At 33.8% G+C, this 20,311-nt stretch overlaps 1 pseudogene; it reads right to left on the minus strand.

Annotated features, from left to right (window-relative positions):
- Nucleotides 1–10,147: 10,147 nt before the first annotated feature.
- Nucleotides 10,148–12,516, minus strand: LOC143556448 (laccase-4-like; annotated as a pseudogene).
- Nucleotides 12,517–20,311: the final 7,795 nt, after the last annotated feature.

Here is a 20,311-nt window from a genome sequence, read left to right on the forward strand (position 1 = left end):
TATTGTCCAAACCGAATTTTGTTAGTTATTATACCCGATTTTCTCATTTATAGCTTATTTCGTTTCCCAATCGAGTGAATTACTTCATAAACAAGTTATAATTCATTATACTCAATCAAAACACATCTCTATTCTCTAAACCCTAAAAAATACTGATTTCCAGCCATCCTCCCTATATCCCACGAAATTACCATTCTCCTTTATCAATTTCATAAAGTTTGTTCAAGTTCTTTCATCTACGGTTTGACTTTGATGTTCACTATCACTTTTACCTCGATTATCTCTTGCTCCATTCATCGTTTGGGTAATTTGTCTTTATGAAATGTTGGCTTTTATCTAACTAAAAAAAACTTTCAATCAATTTTACTGATTGATGGGTTTTTATCGATCAATTGTTTTTCGACCCGTTTAAGGGCATATCGATCAACAAAGTTGACCAATCGTTTTCTATCACTTCTGTCGGAACCGACTTTCGGTCCAGAAGACTTTTATTTTTGTCTCGAGATTTTAAGGCTACTGAGCAAAACCCGACTTTCGACTCGCTGTTCAGATTCTTATCAGTACCAGCTCGCTTATTTACTAAAAATCTCGTAACCAGAGTTCTAAACATCCATTTGGATCGATTCTAGCGGCTATGTTCTCGGTTTTAATCATAGTTTATTACCTCTAAGTTTCAGGTTTATTTGGATATACTCAATCAACGCATTAAAGGACGATTCACTCGTTTAATCGCATTTTTATTCTTATTATATCGCAAACTCACCTAATTAACAAGGTGAGAGATCATTCCCCTCATATTTTACCGTTTTTCAATGATTTTGGGGACGCATGCGTATTATCTCATATTTTTACATTATATATACTCAACTAGTAAATGTAAATCTGGTGTGTTATCAATTAAATGCTAATTGATGCTACTTGCTTAACTATTTACTTTATCGCATTCAAAGAGGTCCATCATAATCACATAAAAGTATGAGATATCATACGCCGTCTTAGTAGCCATAGCCCGATTCGCATGGCGATGGTCAACGGACACCCACATTTGTATATGCTAGTCATAGTAGCCAATGCCTGATTCGCAAGGTAACGGTCAACTGACACAACTATTTGTTCATGGTTAAGGTTTGGAACCTTTATAAATAAGATATCTATCTATATATAAAATAATAAGCTAACTGATGGCAACTAGCGAGCAATCTTACTCAATAGGGGCATAAGCCAACACCAACCAATCTCTTTCTTCCCACGCATCATATGAGTAAGCGGAGCTCTAAAGTTAATCCGGACGCGGCTGTTGCTCCGCGGCGATACGGACTCAACCCGCTCCTACCCACCCCGGGGCACCATAGCATGTCGGGAATAAGGGTTTTGATTAATTTATATCCACGTTATTTTGTTTGCTCATTTATTATATATTATTATTAGTGTTAAAACTGTTGATTATCTCACTTAACCTTGAGTTGACACATCTATGTTTATTTTGTACGCATATGCAGGTTACCAGTTGGTTTGAAACTAAGGTGAAGAACACATAGAGAGACCATTAGATATTAAAAATAAAGAATAGTTGCGTTTTGGGATTATCTGTTTAATTTGGATTATTATTGTCATGTTTAAAACTTGTGCACTTATTTGAAAGTTTGAAATAAATTAATTAATAGATATTGTGATATTTACATTATATGATAGTATCCCGTGAGTTGTGAACCAACGGCTTGCACCCTGGTATTTTCATCTTAGGTTGAGGTGTGACAATATTGGCGTATTTTTTATAAGCATGAGGATTTCCATCAATATCTTACACCACAACCTCGACATAATAGCATGGGACCTTAAGCCACTGAGATTTTGATTGTTTTTTTAGTGTTTTATTTTGTAGCCATGGCGTATTTGAGGTTGTGGTAGCAAAACGCTTTAGTTGGAGGTGTAAAAGGTTGAGATCTCCCATGTTATTATGTCGAGAATGGTGGGCCTGTTTTGAGGTCCTCCAAATAAAAACCACAGGGATCAAGTTTAATAGAAAAAGGGTTATCATGAGAAAAATGGTGGCGTTGATAGCCAGAAGACAAGGGTATATGCACCAATCAGCCGGTGCCTGATGGTTGAGTGTTATGTTCCTTATGTTCAAGGCTTGATGCAAAACTGCTACTATCGAGCCGGGGGTCTCACCGGAAGCAGCCTCTCTATTTCTATGGAGTAGAGGTAAGGTTGTGTACATCTTATGCTCCTCAGGCCATACCATAGCTTTGCTATTGATGGGATATACTGAGTACGATAATCATGATGATGATGATGTTATCATGAGAAAATTTGTGAACAAACAGTAAGTGTTTGAAAACGGCCTCTATATCCTCATGAGTAGAGGTAAGGTTTGCTAAATAACACCCTCTCCATACCCTCCCCCTGCCAATGGCTTTTGTTATTTGTAGAATTTACTAGATACGGTGGTTGGTGGTTGTTGTGTTTCAGGGCAGCAGCCCGAGAACCCATGTTACTGAGAAATATGTTCTGGATTTTAAGCCAAGTAGTCCAAGATGTAGTGTTGGGTTCTCCAAAACCATGACTAAGATATCATCACATAATGTATCGTATATCCATTGGAGCACAACCACATAAAACCCTAGCCGGTTTTCAAATCAATCTTCATCTTATGCTGGAGTGGTGAACGTCAATATGTTGTAGCACTTAATAGTTTTTTACATGAAGTTGGAATAGTTTCACCCATGATGAATATGCTACTTTGGTGCCCCCAATAATACATATTCTTATCTTGGATATTAGAGACAATGTAGGCTGGATAAAGGGTTTATGGTTTTGGGTCATATGTGGTAGCATCGGTGTTGTTCTTTTCATGAAGAAGATGATTGATGAAAAAAGGGGAAAACGGCGATCGATTTAGTGTGATTGACGGGAGAAAAGGGGGGGGGGGGGGGGCGGGGGGATAGGATAGGAGCTTCAACGCTCTTTTATGGTATAATATTTATTGATGAATAATATAAAAGCGGGCTCCCATCTTATAGGGAGATAATTTACAATCATACCCAATAATTACACACTACACATAAATAACACGCTTACAAAATATAATGTGTATACACATAAAATACGGATGGTAAGGGAGTAAGAGATAGGATATTGAAAAGAGATTTAATAACATTGCAAGGGCAAGGTTGTGTCTTAAAAATATATTTTGAAAGAAGGTAAACAACTACTAAACTATAGTTTAATATTTTTGTTCAACATGTTTGTGATTTTAGGCAAACCGTGAAAATAGAAACAAGGTTTATAATATGTTAGACACGACAGTAGCTTTGTTGTTTCACGAAACCCCAATAACTATTTATGTCACTGATATTTATTGTTTCAATTGTTTGCTCGATCGTAACACTTTTTGTCCTTCAGGTTTACATGTATTATTTTTTAGCTCAAGTAAAAACCCAAGTTAACTTACAAGTATAAAAATAAAGAGAAAAGAAAAATATATAATCGATGTCCAGCCTCCATGTCTCTCCTTTTCATGGTTATTCTTCTTCATCTCCAACGCCTATGTGGCTCGTCTTTGATTTTGATCTACATGCGCCAAGCGAGGTGAACCTTAGCGAATGAAACGAGGTGAAATAAAGAGAGACCGGGTCCCACTTTAATTTCAAGTGACAAATTTTCATCAAACGAGTTGATTTTCATAGCGACACAAAGTTGTGGATCCAGAAACTTTTGTGAGTTGGCGCAAATAAATTGATAGGATGAAAAACAAGTCGGGTCTAAAATTTAATTGGTCAAGTCAAAATAAGTCAGATCTAAAATGGGTCGGCAAACAACATTCATACTTATTTATTTAACAATAATAAAAACTATAGTAATTATTTACTAAATAATATAATGATGTTGACATATTTCAACTAGGCTCAACGGTATATATAGATAACAAATATAAATTAAACATTTTTAAGATTCAACAAAATAACAAAATATTAATAGAAAAAGAAGGAAAAAAGAACACTTGTAAACCCCCTCTTCTACTTGTCATACCCCGGCACCTAAACTTTCAATTTCTTTGACAATTTTATTTGACATGTTACTCCTCTCTAACATTTTTTTTCAGTTTATAACACAAATTTGTGCAGTTTATTACGTAAATACACTATTATTTTTCCTTCTATCAGCCAACGGCGACACTGGTTGATCAAAATTTTCCTTCTATCTGATAAACAATCAAGATGGCTTCCTAGTAATGAATTCATTTCCTTTGGTTTGCAGTATAGTTTTACTTGCATATGAGAAGACTATGGTGATCACTGTCGACTTGCAAGAGCACAATCATTGCATCCAATAACCTTTCAATTTATTTTATCTAAGTACCGATTGAAGCAAACCCAAGTGCCTCAAATTCTGCACCATGAGATTCAGTGCTTCACATTTTAAAGAGGTTGTTATTTGTCAAGGCCACCATGGCTAGCCGAAACTCAAGACCATCGTTGATTTCATCAACAAGTTCGAGTAAATCGTCTAAAGTCTAAAAATGAACTAATTGTATTCACTTTCTCAGTATTAGTTTTTTATTTGTTTCTTCATATGTAATTAACGAAGATATTATTGGGAAATAAGTGTTGATTATGAGAGCTTAGATGATGATTTTTAAGTTAGGTTCTTTGGTTGTGTATACGTACCCTTCCAATTACTTTTACCAAGTATACTCATCCTTTGTTCAATCAGTCATATCATCTATTTATTTCTACTCACATGAGAGTACTTTTAGTTTACTGTGTCCTAATTCGTGGTGAGCAAAAATAATAAGGGGAGACGGTGGTTTCTTTTGTCTTTTAATAATAATAATATTATTATTATTATTATTATTGTTATTATTTTTAGTCATTTTAATATCATTTTAACAAAATGTTTTAAACCGAGTTATAGTTAATACCTAAAGGCGTTGCGCTTAAACAAACGGTTAAAATTAAAAGTATAGTTTATGAAAAGGCGAAAACAAAATCATAGATGTCCATTTGAATAAGCAACAAGTTGCTTTAAAACCCACACACTGCAGCAGGACATAACGAGAACTCTGTCGTTATCAGTTTGGTTTGTTATGATACCATTAATATATTTTGATCAAAGTTGATCATGAAAAAGTATAGGGGTTAAAAGCAAAGAGTTATTTTTTACCAGTTTATAAAATTTTAAAAGTTTTGTGCTCAAAGATAGAAAGACTAAAAGTTTTTTCAATTTATAAAAGTGTAAAAGTTTTGTGGCCAAAGTTAAAACGTTAAAAGCTATGTAACAAAAGTTGAAAGATCAAAAGTATTGATGTTGCCTTTTATTATATACAAATTTGCGTGACCAAAGCTAATATATACATAGTTGTGAGCCAATGTTTTGTGGCCAACATGTATATAGACAAAAGATTTGTGGTCAAAGTTAAAAGAACCAAAGTTTCATAGATACCTTCTAATATATTTATAATAACTTGTTATCCTCTGTGCGTTGCGACGCGGGATCTACATATATTGAGGGAAAGAACCCCCCCCCCCCCCCCGGCGTTACGGCAAGACTTCTGCCAGTATGACTTTGGTATCATATTAAAAACACAGGTTATCATATAAAAACTTGTAAGGTTGTTTGTGTAATTAATAAAACTTAAGGGTTACTATATAAAAAAGTTATAGGACTATTTGTGTAACTAATAAAATAATAAATATGTAAATAGGTGGTTGTAGGGTTACCCTTTTCAAAAGGAAACTATAACAATAATGCTAAATATAATATGTTATTTAGTGAATTTACAGTACACATTTATTATTTAGTTTACTCGTCAAGTTCAAGCATTAATTCAGTTCTTTGACTTCAATAAAAAATGCCTAATGAGAGAAAACATACACAACGTCCGTATAATATTTCGTTGACTTGGTATTATTAATCTGAACGTGATATCTCCACAATCATCTTAATTAAGATTTGAATAGGGGTTTTCTAGAGATACCAAACGTTCCGCCTCGTATATACAGGGTCTTGTACGTTATTTATAACTCTATACGGGACGTATAGCCCCCATATAGCCCCGTGTAGTCATATACGGGGCGGGGCGTATATAGGGATGCATGGGGTGTCCCAAATAGGACCCTTCGAATAACACAAAAAACTTGTTTAAGATTTGGTTCATGTTGTGGGGTGACGCCCAACCATCTCACCACAATAATTTCAGCCAAACAATGACACCCTTTTGGAGGACGAGTGAGGACATTTTCAAATTTTTGACGATTTTACTAATTGGATTGCATTTTCAAAGCCTAATAATTTTCAAACCCTAATACGAACCAAACAAAAAATATAATAATAAACAAGTTACTAAAATAGCTCATATAAAACACAAAGGAAAGTTTCATCACAAAAAGGGCATCTTGTAGACTTGACTCGAACGTTTCTATGTGCTAGACCTTTATGAGTTGATATACGATCCCTTTCCGCTTTCCAAACAAAAATATTAAATTTTTTGTTACTTGATTGTTCGGACCCATAACTAATGGTGCGTTTGGATCTGTTAACGTGAAACATAAGGATGCCATCGAGAATTTCCCGGATGGATCCTTAAGCTATATCTATTTATCCAGTTGACCTGATAAGCTCACACCATTGCGTAAGTTTTCGTCATCTCAGTAGTTTCAGCCACATTAAAAACAAATCTTTTCCATCTTCATTTCCAAGATCGGTTCCGAATGTCAAAGTATTCTGCGACCAAAGAGTTTGTTGGCCGATAGTCTTTTGAGGTGGCTTTAATACAATGGTAGTGTTTCCATGACCACTTTTAAGATTGTGAGTAATCAATCCGTTTCATGTAATTGGGCCGGAGTGCACCCATTCGGCTAGCCATACAATTAAATTATGCACAAAAATATCCATAAAATATCGTTTATTTGCGTCTCTATCAAAACATTACATAATTAAGTACCAGGTCATATAAATGACGTGGACTCTTACAAATTTATAATGTTGAGTTGTTGACTATTTTTTTAATTGTAGAGGATCTCACGTGTAAACCTATCATATTCGGGGCTATGTTCAAGATCAACCCCTCGACCACCGTGAGACGTACCCTCGATGCGCGGAAACCAGATGGAATCTGTAAACACTCACCCCATGTCGAGTCCGAATCCGGTATTAAAGTCATCACTCATTCATTCACCTAGAAGTCCGTCGAACTACGCGTCCACTAAGGAGGGCATGTTTCTTACCACTTAACCAAATTTGTTCTAAACTACAAAAAGAAATAAGAAAGAGGAAAATCATAAAACAGCTTTGTTGACCCTTATTATTATTAATGGACTATAAACGAATATAGCTTATTAACATTTCATTGTACTCTTTATTATTTGATAATCCATTGCAATATACATAAATTAAAAAAAAATGCTTCTCTCTTAACTAATACAAGTATTTTATCTGCGCGCGCATTGGCAGGTTAAATGCATTACATGTTAGAAAGTTTTCACGTGTTGTAGCGGAGCAACGGGAAGTTGGACAGTAGCGGTTCAATTTTATGGCAAAAGTTTTGTGGCAAAAGTTTCGTTGCTAAAGTTGAAGGGAGGGAACAAATATGCCAACTAAAGTTGAGGATAAAATAATATATGTGTGAAATTTTCATGACAAAAGTGTAATGAACTAAAGTTGAGGAACCAAAATGTAATTATTTGAAAGTGTTGCAGCTAAACTCTAAGAAATCAAATCTTTGCCTATTAATATATATTAACTTCCACTTTGGTGGGGGTTTTCCTTACGGTTTTCTCGTGAGGTGGTGCTCAAGTTCGAATCCTGACTCATGTACATGCTCTGAAATTAAAATACGGGCGCAAGGGGGATTTAAACATAGGTAAGATGAGTTATATACAGGTGGTAAGCCTTTTATAGTCCCCGACAACCAGTTGCACTTCGTCCCCCGAAAAAAAAAATTGTCATTCTTTTTAACAACTAATTGTCAATATGTGTGCTGTAAGTTTTTAAGTAATGGCATGCCATTAGCGTGGGAAGTTGACTATTATGTTGATTTGAAGCTCTTGTTAAATATCCTATCATTTGAATAGCTTATTGTAGGATATTAATAATAATTATTCATAATTAAGTTTAAATATATATTAAAAACGAATTAAAGAATGTTATGTTGTCTCCACCAATCATATTTCATGAGTACACGACTACACGGTCGTTGAAGTCGACCCACACAACGTACACTCATTACAAAAGTACACCAATTTTCTTAATTTAAAATGTACTAATGTTTTTAATTTTTAACTTTTTTTAATAGAGATTGGGTTTTCTTTCCTTATATTTACTTGACGGCGAATTTCTGATATATAAGAGACCTAAACCAAGACCTCCCAACACCTTGATATTTTAAAGACTTTGTATTTAATAGAGATTAGCTATACACTTATTCGATAGTATTTTGTGTTAATCATTTAATTGTATATCCCAAAATCTTTTACATTAAAATTATATAACTTTTATGAAGCCAGTTCATTTAATTAGTTTACACGTATACACCTCCTTTATGAAGTTGCTTCGAGTGAATGAATTCCAAACATTCACTAGTCTTAGCTTTTTCAAATTTCAGAAAAAACAACCTTCCTCCAAAAATTGAAAAACTCCGGTTACCATTCGTTACACCAATCTCTCCTTTGTTGCCATTAACCGCATGATCCTCATGTCTTGAAAAATAAACTAACTTGATTAGAGATCCTGCCACAAATTCAATAAAAATAGAAAGAAACTTATCAAAATCACACCAAAATAATAAAAAAAACACACCAAAATAATAAAATACAAAAGGGTATTATTGTTTACCTCCAATGTGAAGTGCTAAATGGGAGATATCATCAGATTGATTAGGTAACATAATTGTGGGGTCTCTTTCTTCTTCATAATTGCCTTGAATTCGGTCTGTGAACTCTGTCTTGAACATTGCCTTGATTCATCACTAAGATCAAGCTGCGGTCTTGAACTCGGTCTATGAATCGAGTTGCCCACGCTAATGGTAGATTTGCCATCGCCGGTGGTAGATTCGCCAGATAGTTATTGATCTAATTTAGCAGCGTCCATCGTTGGTGGTAGATTCCCGGCCTGGATAATTAGGGGGTGTTTGAGATTGCTTATTGTAGGCAAGTTATAAACTTTTGAAAAGTTAAAAGGTGTTTGGTATTGCTTATTGTGTTAGAGGTTAAATTGATTCAGTCACAGTTTTGTGACTTATAACTTTTGGGAAAAGTAATAAGGAGAGAAAATAAGAAATCTCAAACACCCCCTTAAGGTTTTGGGGTTAATAGTGGGCAGTGTAATTGAGGTTACAAAATGATGATTTGTTGAGTTGTTTTAGGGATCGGCAGATGAAGAGGAAAACCAGAAGGGTTTATGAAGTGATTAGGGTTAGAACAAACTCCTTATGATGTTATAACCCGTTATCCGGGTTTGTGAGTCCGCCAGGTATTTTAACCCGTAAATTTTTAACCTAAAACGGGTTGAAGACCTAGGTGTTGGCACACCATCAAAGAATGAATTTAGTGGTGCCATGTCAACAAAAAGCGGAGGAAGAGTGCCCACGTAGGATTTTTTTTGTTACTCTTTTATACAAACAATAGATAGATTAGTTTTAGTTATATTAAATTCTAATTTGATTTTAGATGTATTAATATTGTTATTTTATTTTAAAAGGGATGAAAATAAATTAAGAAGTATTTCCTTGATATAGCGAAAGAGAGTGAAGTCGAGTACGGTATTATACGAAGGTGTGAAATCGATATCAACACCACACAATCTTATGTAACACACTTCCAACCGTTCATTTAAGATTTAACAAATGAGTGGCTAATATTATTTCCTACCTTTCCCATTATTTTAACTCTTTTCAATTTAACCTACGTTTTATTAATAATTACAACCATTCAACTTCAAAGGAAAGGAAAATATAACTATATAAGAATAAAAAGAATATATATTAAAAATTTTAATGTTTTGGCGGTTAATACAATACTAGAGCCTACATAGTAATCGTGCTTCATTTATTCGATCATGAGCAACTTGTATTTGGCTGCCCAAAAGAACTCTTTTACGATTACTTTTTTGTACCATTAAGAATTGAAACCTCCCCTCATGAATATTTCTAACACTTTGGGAGATCACTTGGAGGTGGGCCTAGTTTCTCTTTTGGGCCTTTGCCATTGTCCACGACAAATGCCATTTTTAGACCCCTAGTTGTGTGTATTTCCAAACGACAAATGCATGAACCATACACCTATTATGAAAAAAAATATATAAGTTTAGAATGATTTGGGATGCTTATAGAATTAAAAACACGGTGTTTTCATGTTCTAACAAGACCGTAGAATCAATAAGATAAGACGGTCTGTTCAATTATTGGTCTGGTCATAAAAACATTAAAAATAAGAATTAAAAAAGGATGAGTAAATTTATGTACCAGGATTATCAGCTCTGAATCTGATGGCACTCCAACCACCAGATGGAACACTTACCGTGTTTCTTTCAACAGGATCAACTAAATTAAACTTCTTAGGATCGGTAACAGGGCTGTAGTTGCCTATCCCCCTTCCAACGACAAAAAAGTTAAACCCATGCAAATGAATTGGATGACTCTTAGGAGTTTTGTACCAGTTGATGTTCCAAGATTCTTTGGTTGGATGCCAGTGTAATTATATGGCGTCAACGGCTTGCTAGGAAAGTCATCGGTAAAGATCCCACTTGTATTGAAATAATGTGCTTGTAGAAATGCGGTTTTTGGCATAACAAACGTGACATTATTTATACTAGCCACCACCCTACTACCATCAACACAAGATGAACATGGGTTGATCCCGAGCCCAATTGTGAAAAACAAAGAATGATCAATCGTTAAAGGAATGTTGGCGGGGTATTTTGCAGAATTCAAGCTTCTTAACAAGTTTATGAAATTGTTAGCCACAGGAGTTGCATTTTGAGGTGGTGGAGCCACCAGTTTAGTGATGGCTGAAGAAACAGTACCCGAGTAATGGAGAAAAGCTGTGGCAGTAACATTATCAACCGCGGTTGGTGCATCCATGAATGGTGAAACCGCGACTAGATACTTTCCTGCTGTTTGAGTAGCGGTCACAAGTGCGTTTGTGGTTTGTCCTGGTGCTATTAGAATTGTGTCTGTGGTAAACGGTTTAACATACGTTGCATCTACCTCAACAACTGTGAGTTTATGCCTCGCAATCCTAAAAAATAGCTCTTCACTTAGTGCAGCGTTGATGATTCTTAACATGTATGTCTTTCCTTGATTCACTGGTACTTCGAAGCCACCTTATTTAACAACACATGATTGAATTTGAAGTCATTACATGAAGGTTTCTAATGTAACAAGATGGTGAGTTCGATATCGATAAAAACAAACACGCTTTGGAAATCATAAGTTTTTACTAAAAAAAAAAACTTTTGGTTAACTCACTACAAATACAATAACTACTTAAGAGGTTTTATTCCTAAAAACACGAGATTTTATACTAGCTTATATTGTTTGATAACACGTAACATGAATCGATGCATTAAGTATAAACAAGTCAAAATCGAGTGCACTTAGAGTACTTAGAAATCCTACCATTAGCCAAACAATTAGGGATTGTCCCCGGATGGGGATTGATAGTATGAGCATCAGACACATTTGGGGCTTGGCCTAATTTTTGTGCATGGTTGATCACTGCTTCAGTATCTGCTTTCCACCATTCTCCTGTAGATTAAAGTTGTTACAAGATTTTAACAAACGTTATAAAAGAACAAAGCAGAACAATTGATCGGTATGTACCCAAGACGACCACAATTTCTTTATCAGGCTTAGGGTACGGGTAAGGGACCCCGAGCTTAGGCAAAATGACAATGCCACCATGGACTGTGGCCCTTAGCCATAAAATATGTGCGTGCCACCAAAGCGTTCCTCGTTGACCTGTTAGCGTGAACTTATAAACATACGTCCCCTCAGGTTGAATTGGGCATTGTGTTATATATGCCGGACCATCAGCCCAGCCCGTCCTTAGTTGTCGTACCCCGTGCCTATGGTTGTCACACAACAACAAAAAACCATCATTAAAACATTAGCTTTTGTATTATTTAACAGTGCATTATAGATATAAAGGTTACTCATCTTACCAATGGATGCTGACATTGTATTTTACATGATTGACCACTTTTACAATAACCGTGTCGTCCTCCCTAGCAACGATAGTCGGGCCAGGGAAACGACCATTAACCGTCACGATATGCTTACTTTCACACAGTCTTGTTGTGTTCTTCATCACCACCTACATACATTAATTATTAAATCTACAATAATTAAGGGTTCTGTACATTTAGTTTTTGCATGGCTTCATGGCAACAAAAAAGGAAAATAAAAACACATACATTGAACTTGTAATGGCAAACTCGGGCCTCCACCGGTGACGTGAAAGCGCAAACCACCATGACCATAGCTACTGCCACCAACCGGAATGGTGTCGCCGCCATCTTTTAATTTCTCCTAGTTTTCTGTTTGAAGTTTTAGCTGTTTGAGGTGGTGGCAGATGGAACGAACCTTATAAAGAGAAGTGGCTCTGCTCATATGTCCTTGTTACACCGTTTGGTGGATAGGGTAGGCAAAAGTTGTTTTCTTAGTTGGTTTTAAGAACTAATTCAATACTATTGTAAGATGAAAAATAATTCGGTATAATCTACACTAATTTACTTCACAGCTACACAAACTAGTTATGTGACGGCTACCTTTTTCATGCTAAGCTACGTGTACGGAAGAAGAAGAAGAAGAAGAAGAAGAAGAAGAAGAAGAAGAAGAAGAAGAAGAAGAAGAATTGGCTGACTGTCTCAGCTATCATCTTTTGGTTGCTGACTGGTCCCAGCTAATGAATTGGCCGATAACGATCCCATTTTTTATTATATTTGTTCACAACGGTCCGTGACTAACAGAATTCTAACGCTATTAGTTGCAGGTCATCGGAAGAATGCTTTTGCCAGAAAATTCAATTTTTTGTCACGTGTAAAAAGTTGATACGGTGTGAAAAATATGTAAAAATATTTCCGTGCATGTAACTTACATATAACATACTAGGTTAGAACCCGTGTGACACACGGGTTGGTTAAAAATATATATAATAAATCAAAATAAAAAACATATATATACATAATAATAGAGATAATGGGTTCATATTATATAAACAATTATACTACTTTAAGTAAACATATAAATTACAATTCTCTAAATATTTCCTTGACTTTGGTTTATAGTCATCACAACATATGTATCAGAAAATTTTAATGTACATCAATTAAATTTCAATAAAACTACCTACAGTTATTTTGAACTAAACATGAATCCAAGCCGGCCATTTAAAATTATTTACAATAAAGTTGCATTATGATGTGCTGACTAGTAAGATATTTGAGAGTGGTTCTTCTTTTTGTTATCACAAACCATTTTTCTTATTCTTCGGTTTTCCTTTAAGATAGCTAAACTTTACTATATATATATATAGGGTTTGGATCAAATACAAATAAAATTAACGTGCTAAACGTGAGAATCAAATAGAGTAATTATATATGCAAGTAGAGTAATTATGTAATTACGTCATAGAGTAATTACATAATTATTCTACTTGTATATATAATTACTTTACTTGATTCTCACGTTTAGCACATTAATTTCATTTGTACGTTAACCTTCTCCGAGGGGATGCATCAAATACAAATAAAAAATTTGTACTAAACATACAAATTGAATAAAACCACCGCACCACATCTCCATCTTCTTCCTCATTCAGCCACCAGACCCTATCTCCATCTTCTTCCTCATCCACCACAAAATCACCGGACTCAAATCACTCCACCTCCAACCTCCGCCACCTTTCCTTCAACCAAGGCTCCGTTGCCTCACAATTCCCCACAGCACCGGCCTTCTCAATTCCCCACGGTAGCACCTTCTCAATTCCCCACCATGCAACCGCCTCCACCTAATTTAGTTGATCCTCTGGCCACCACGCCTCCGCCTCAAACTCCCAACCGTCAAGCGCTTATCAATTTCGTCACCGTCCGCATCCGTCAGATTCCGGCCACCGGACCTCGTCGATCGTCGTTTCTTATTGTCGTCGTTCATTCCTAGGTTACAATTTTGTGAATCAAATTGAATCTTTTGCGAATATTGATTGCTTAATTGAAACCTGAAAATTGAAGTAATGCATCAATTGAAGCTAATTGATATTTCCAATTGAAGAAAATTGCCGTGGATATTTGAGGACAATGAAGAAGCATATTCAATAATTACTCTACCTACAATATAATTAATCTATTTGAAACACGTAGTGTAATTTGAGGAGAAAGAAGCAGATACTACAATTACTCTGCTTACAAAATAATTACTCTAGTTGAAACTAGTATAATTTAAGGAGAAAGAAACATATACTATAATTACTCTACTTATAAAATAATTACTCTAGTTGAAATACGTAGTATAATTTGGTGTAATAGTGTAGAGTAATTATCTGTGTTAGTAGTGTGATTACGTTTATGAGTAGTGTAATTATTAGTACACTATTTTATTTTTTTTACTCTACTTGAGAACTGTAATTACACTATGTTATTTGTATGTTTAGTATGTTAATTTAATTTGTACAATAACCTTCCCCTATATATATATATATATATATATATATAATAGTGATAGTAACATGACTATTTAAAAAAAAAATAAAACTTACAATTTGTGGTCAATCTTTGTTTTGTTATTTGTTATGTATGTAGAGACTAAATTCTAATTGGCGATACCTATATAAAAAAATAAAAAATTAAAGATAATAATTTTACTGAATAAATAACTATTATGTAATCAATAATAAGAATAAGAGTTTAGAGATATTCGCAAGGTAGTATTGCTAAATGTAGAACATATCATCTCCTTAAAAACAATAAAAAGTACACAATTCTTCGAAAACAATCCACTAAGAATAAAAGTAATTCAAACATTGCATATTCGAAGACATTAACTCGTTAATCTATTAAACATTAAATCTTGTACTATATCAACTTGCTTTTTTTAGATATTTTAATGTGTGTTTTTATAGATAACATGTCTTTATTTAAATAATACTTATCGATAACTGATGACATACTTTAATTTGTTTGTAATATATCTCAAAGTAAAAAATTTGTGTTATATAATGATCATAGAATTAGTGTATCAATTGAAAGACAACGGATTACATATAAATCAACTACGTGAATCAGCTTACATGATTCGGATTAAATGAATCGCATTAAGAAGATTGATCGATTGAACATGATTGAACCTGTGAATCGATTGAATCCAATTGAATATGTGTAGGTCAATCGATTGACTTCGATTGAAGATGTGAATCCGATTGAATTTGTGAAGGTGAAACAATTGAATATGTTAATATGATTACAAAGGTTTGATAGTTACCTTGAATACTAATGAATTTCAATGTAATAGATAGATAGTGATTGCTAGGGTTAGAACATGTGAATTGGGATGATAAAAATTCTGAATATTATAGGCATCGCAAGTTTGATTTTGAAATTGAATTAAAGTAATTAAAAATAATTAAGAAATACCATGTGGCACTTTGAAGAAATTTGGTGAAAAATAAAATGAGAATTTGGTGGAAACCCGACTTGTTTATTATACAGAGAGAAGATATATTGAGTTTTAAATTTAAAATAATTTAAAAATAATAAGAATTGTCATGTGGCACTCCAAATACAGTCTCCTTGTTAATTATAAAAAAGGAAGGTTTTTTTGAAAACCCACTCTATTATTTAGACTAGTTTAGAACCCGTGTGATATACGGGTTGATTAAAAAAATAAACAAACATTGCAATATTGCAAAAGATTGATATAGTTGGGTGAGGGGAAACAAAACCAGCATAAAGATTTTATAAATTTAGAAAACAATTACATCAAAAAAAAGGTTTAGAAATACTTTTTAGGACAATTCCCCGAGTAAAGTTTTTAACCCATCTATTAACAATAAAATGAAATCTAAAACCATTTGTTCCAAGAACCTAACCTAATGACATATCATATGCTTTATGACCATGTTACAAACTAAAATACCAATTTTAATATTCAAAGTAGCCGGACATATTAAAAAAAACATGAAAGTTCCAATGCATATTTCCTTGAATTTTTTTGTCACTGCCTTTTTGAGCTGCACATCGTTGTGATCAGCCCATTCCATTCTTCATTTTTTTAACATTATTTGCCAATACAATTCAATTTTTATATTTAAAGCCCACTATGTATACAAACATCTTTGGACATCTCTTTGGATTGAAACTCATCTTGTTTGGTTACTATCTTACTCACTCTTTGGTCAACAACTATTAATGGCAGCAATAATTTGACATCCTCACATTTGAGGATTCCAGCATAGAACACGGATCCACTCTCCTACGTAATGATAACAACTACAAAATTAGAATTCAAATGAGTTAAGGTTAGATAAACAATACAAAAGTACAAATATATACCAAATCTTATACTTACTCAAAGTGGAGTATCAACAAAGAGATTTGTGAAACCCTGTTTTCTCCTTTTTAATAGAAATTAAACTGCATTATAGCTTCTACATGTTCAGAACATCAAGAGAAAAGCTTTAAACTTTTGATCTAAACACACTGCACTTTAACCCTGAACTATGACCTGAAACCTACTGAAAATTACAATTTGGATCTGCAGATTATGGTTTGACTTTATAATATCCCTAGGTGGGATCACACAAGACTTTTAAATAAATTACATTCCATTTTTTGGCTTCAAGGATAGATTTTTTGGCTTCAACCAATGGCCCAAAGATCTATAAAGGATGTTGACTAAACCTTATTTATGCACTATGATGGTTATATGTGTATCAAATCTCTAATTAGCAAGTAGAAACTTAAAATGACAAACAAACAAATACAATTGGGTAGAATATATTTCAAAATATAAACCTTTTTAGTCTTACACATTTAACATTTTTTATAAGAAAATGCATCTACTAAATAGTGAATAGAACAAATGTTATTATACTTAATACACATGGTATCATATATCCAACAATTTAAGAAATGATGTAAAATAAACTTTAACATAATAAACATAAAACCCTATGAAAACAAAATAATCACATAATTAGGCAATTAAGGCCAGACTGGATCTAACCTATAGTTTCTCCATTGATCACTCTTTTTCAGTATCCTCAAAAACTTGTTTATAATGCATGTTGGTAGACAGACTTTTGGATTAGATTGATAGAAATGATTAATGGATCAATATAAGCTTTTGAAATCTATAGTTTTAAAGCACGAGCATAAAAATTTAAGATTCTATAATATATACATTAAACATCAGAAATAAAATTTAATAGGTTGCACAAGAACATCCATTTTATGTCCATAATGGTTGCATCTGTTTGTATAGGTTGATGCAATATTAGCTTATTTTTATTTCCAAAATCAAAATTGAATGTCTCACACTCCCACCTAAACTGACCATTCCTCTTATTCCCCCACTCACACAAGTGTAGTTTTCAACAATAAATAACACCAAAAAATACAATCATCAGTGAATCGAAAAACAGAGCATATATATAAATCAAAAAATAGATTACATATAAATCGAAAAGCAGAGCATCATAGAATTAGGGTTACCTATTTACATATAAATCGAAAAACATAGCATCATAGAATTAGGGTTTCAATTGAAAGACAACGGATTACATAAACATTGAGTCGGATTATAAAAATCGTGTACCTGTGAATCGATTGAATCTATGAACGGTGAACCTGCGAATTTTGGTTGAATATGTGAATCTGATTGAATCTGTGATTGTTTAAAGCGGATTTGATAGTTATCTTCAAAGTTAAAGATGGATGGATTTCAATGCAATAGGCAGATAGGGTTAGAAGATGTGAATTGGCTGATGATATAAATGTATAGGCGCGACATTAATTTTAAAAGAAATAAAACAAAATTGAAGAAACATGGTTCAATATTAAAAATGAAAGTCGTTGAAAAATCAATTCATTTATTAGATAGATATGTAAATTAATGTTATTTTTTTTGTTACATTACGTTCTTAATACTTAAAGTGGTTCTTAAATGAAATAAACCCTTATTGCCTTATTACCTTTGACATATGAAATGTGTAAAACAACCTAAATCGTCCTTGAAGTTTAGTCAAATTAACAACTTTTGTTCAAATATATATATTTTATATATTTTTTGCAATTAGATATTTGAGGTTTTCCATTTATGGTCTGTTTCATCTAAATTACTAACTTCGTTAAAGAAGTATGTTAAGTTAGTAGGCATTTTAATAAACTTACTAGTGTAATTAGTGAATTAGGTGTACAAGTATTAATACATAAATATTTTTTTTAATTCATATAAAAAAAGCATGTCCACCTCGCTAGTCCACCATACCCTATCTTTATCCCCCTCTCTCTCCCTCTCCCTCTCCCTCTCTCTTTTCGTCTCCCCATCTCCCTCCTGCTCCCTCGTGTGTAGGTACATTCGTCTCAAAATCCTTCGGCTATCTATGAAGTTTGATTAAAAAAATTAAAAAGAAAAACACAAAACATTATATAAAAACACACCTATTCAATAGAGTAAATACAACTTAATAGGCAAAACCTAAAAATTTAGTGTATATTGGAATCTGTCTAGGTATTCGTCGCGTTGCAGCGATGCACTAATATGGATTCGTTGGTCTAAGCTAAGTTCTACGTAAAAATAATAATAATAATAATATGTCAGCGCATCTAACTACACTGATGCATTGCAGTGGGGCACTAATGTGGATAAGGTCCACTGAACGACGCTCGTATAACTTACAATAAAAAAATAATATATTAATAAATAGGGCTGTTCAAAAAGATCGAGGCTCGGGCTCGTGGCTCGCTCGAAAAAAGCTCGAATAAAACTAGCTATAAAAAGTTGATTTGTAATATCCTGAGCTTATTTGGATCATTTTTGTAACCGAGCCAAAATCGAACTTAGCTCGGCTTGAGTCATGGCTCGGCTCGTTGGCTCGATCTTAAGCTCGTTTAACTTCAAAATCAAGCTAGAGCCTAACTAAGTTGCCCTGTTTAATTTCGAGCCCGAGCTCGAAACCACCCTGGCTCGACTCGGGCTCGGCTCGTGAACAGCCCTATTAATAAATGCCAGTAACGGTAAGGACATCGATGTTCCCGCATGCGTTGTGTAAAGAATTTGGTCAGTAAAATCCGAGTGTTGCATCGGCGAGTCAACGTGAATTATCACACCCGAACTGACGGCGGAACATGTTGGGGTGCGACAATATTTGTATCATAGCTCAAATACACTAAAACAATATAAAGCGTCAATATCTAATTTATTCATTCATAATTAAAGTAAACAAAGAATTCAAAATAAAAGAAATTACAACAATTGTTCTATCATTATTTATTATCCTAAAGTCCAAACTAGATACTCCATTTCAAAAAACCTACGTTATACATAAAAATAATTTGTCAGCAACACATGTTGAGCGAGTAACCACGGTTTACAATAATAATAATAATAATAACAACAATAAAACAATTCCTTGTGTTAGTGAATAGCATCAATTAACATAAACAAATAGATGTGTCTTCTCAACATGACACTAGATTTCGGACATGTTTACTTAGCTAGATTTGCAACCAATAAGTGTGTCTTTTTGAACATGCCACTAGGTTCGGACATGTCTACTCGGACGGCGAATGATCACACTATAAGGATGGGGATGAGATACCAACCAACCATAAAAACAGTAAACACATAAATCATATACAATCAATAATTAATCGAGCATTATCATAACCATGCAAGTAACGGAATTGTATTTGAGTGAAGTAATATAATAATAGTAGTTTCTAGTACGCATAATGCCCCCCCCCCCCCCTCCCCAAACAAAATAGAGAAAAAGGGGAGGTGATTACTCACCTTAGAGATAAGGTAGACGGTATCGAGGAGACGGGTTAAAGTGAACAAGTTCATTAGTCCCACAAGAAGCATCGACGATAATCCCTATTTTTAAGGTTATAAATAAAATTAGTAATTTAATGACATGAACAAACATGACATGACATGATGAGTTTATAACATATTTGAGGATCGATAAAGTGTTAAATATATTTTACTTTACTTTTATAAAAGTTTGAATCAAAATGTAATCAATTTATATATTTTTGTAAGTTACATATAGATTTGCAAACAATAAAACGCTAATTTTAAAGTTACATATATATT

Source organism: Bidens hawaiensis, unplaced genomic scaffold (genome assembly GCF_021521415.1).
Source record: "Bidens hawaiensis isolate Kalapana, Puna unplaced genomic scaffold, B.hawaiensis_p1.1 tig00018576_1, whole genome shotgun sequence".
Lineage (NCBI taxonomy): Eukaryota > Viridiplantae > Streptophyta > Magnoliopsida > Asterales > Asteraceae > Bidens > Bidens hawaiensis.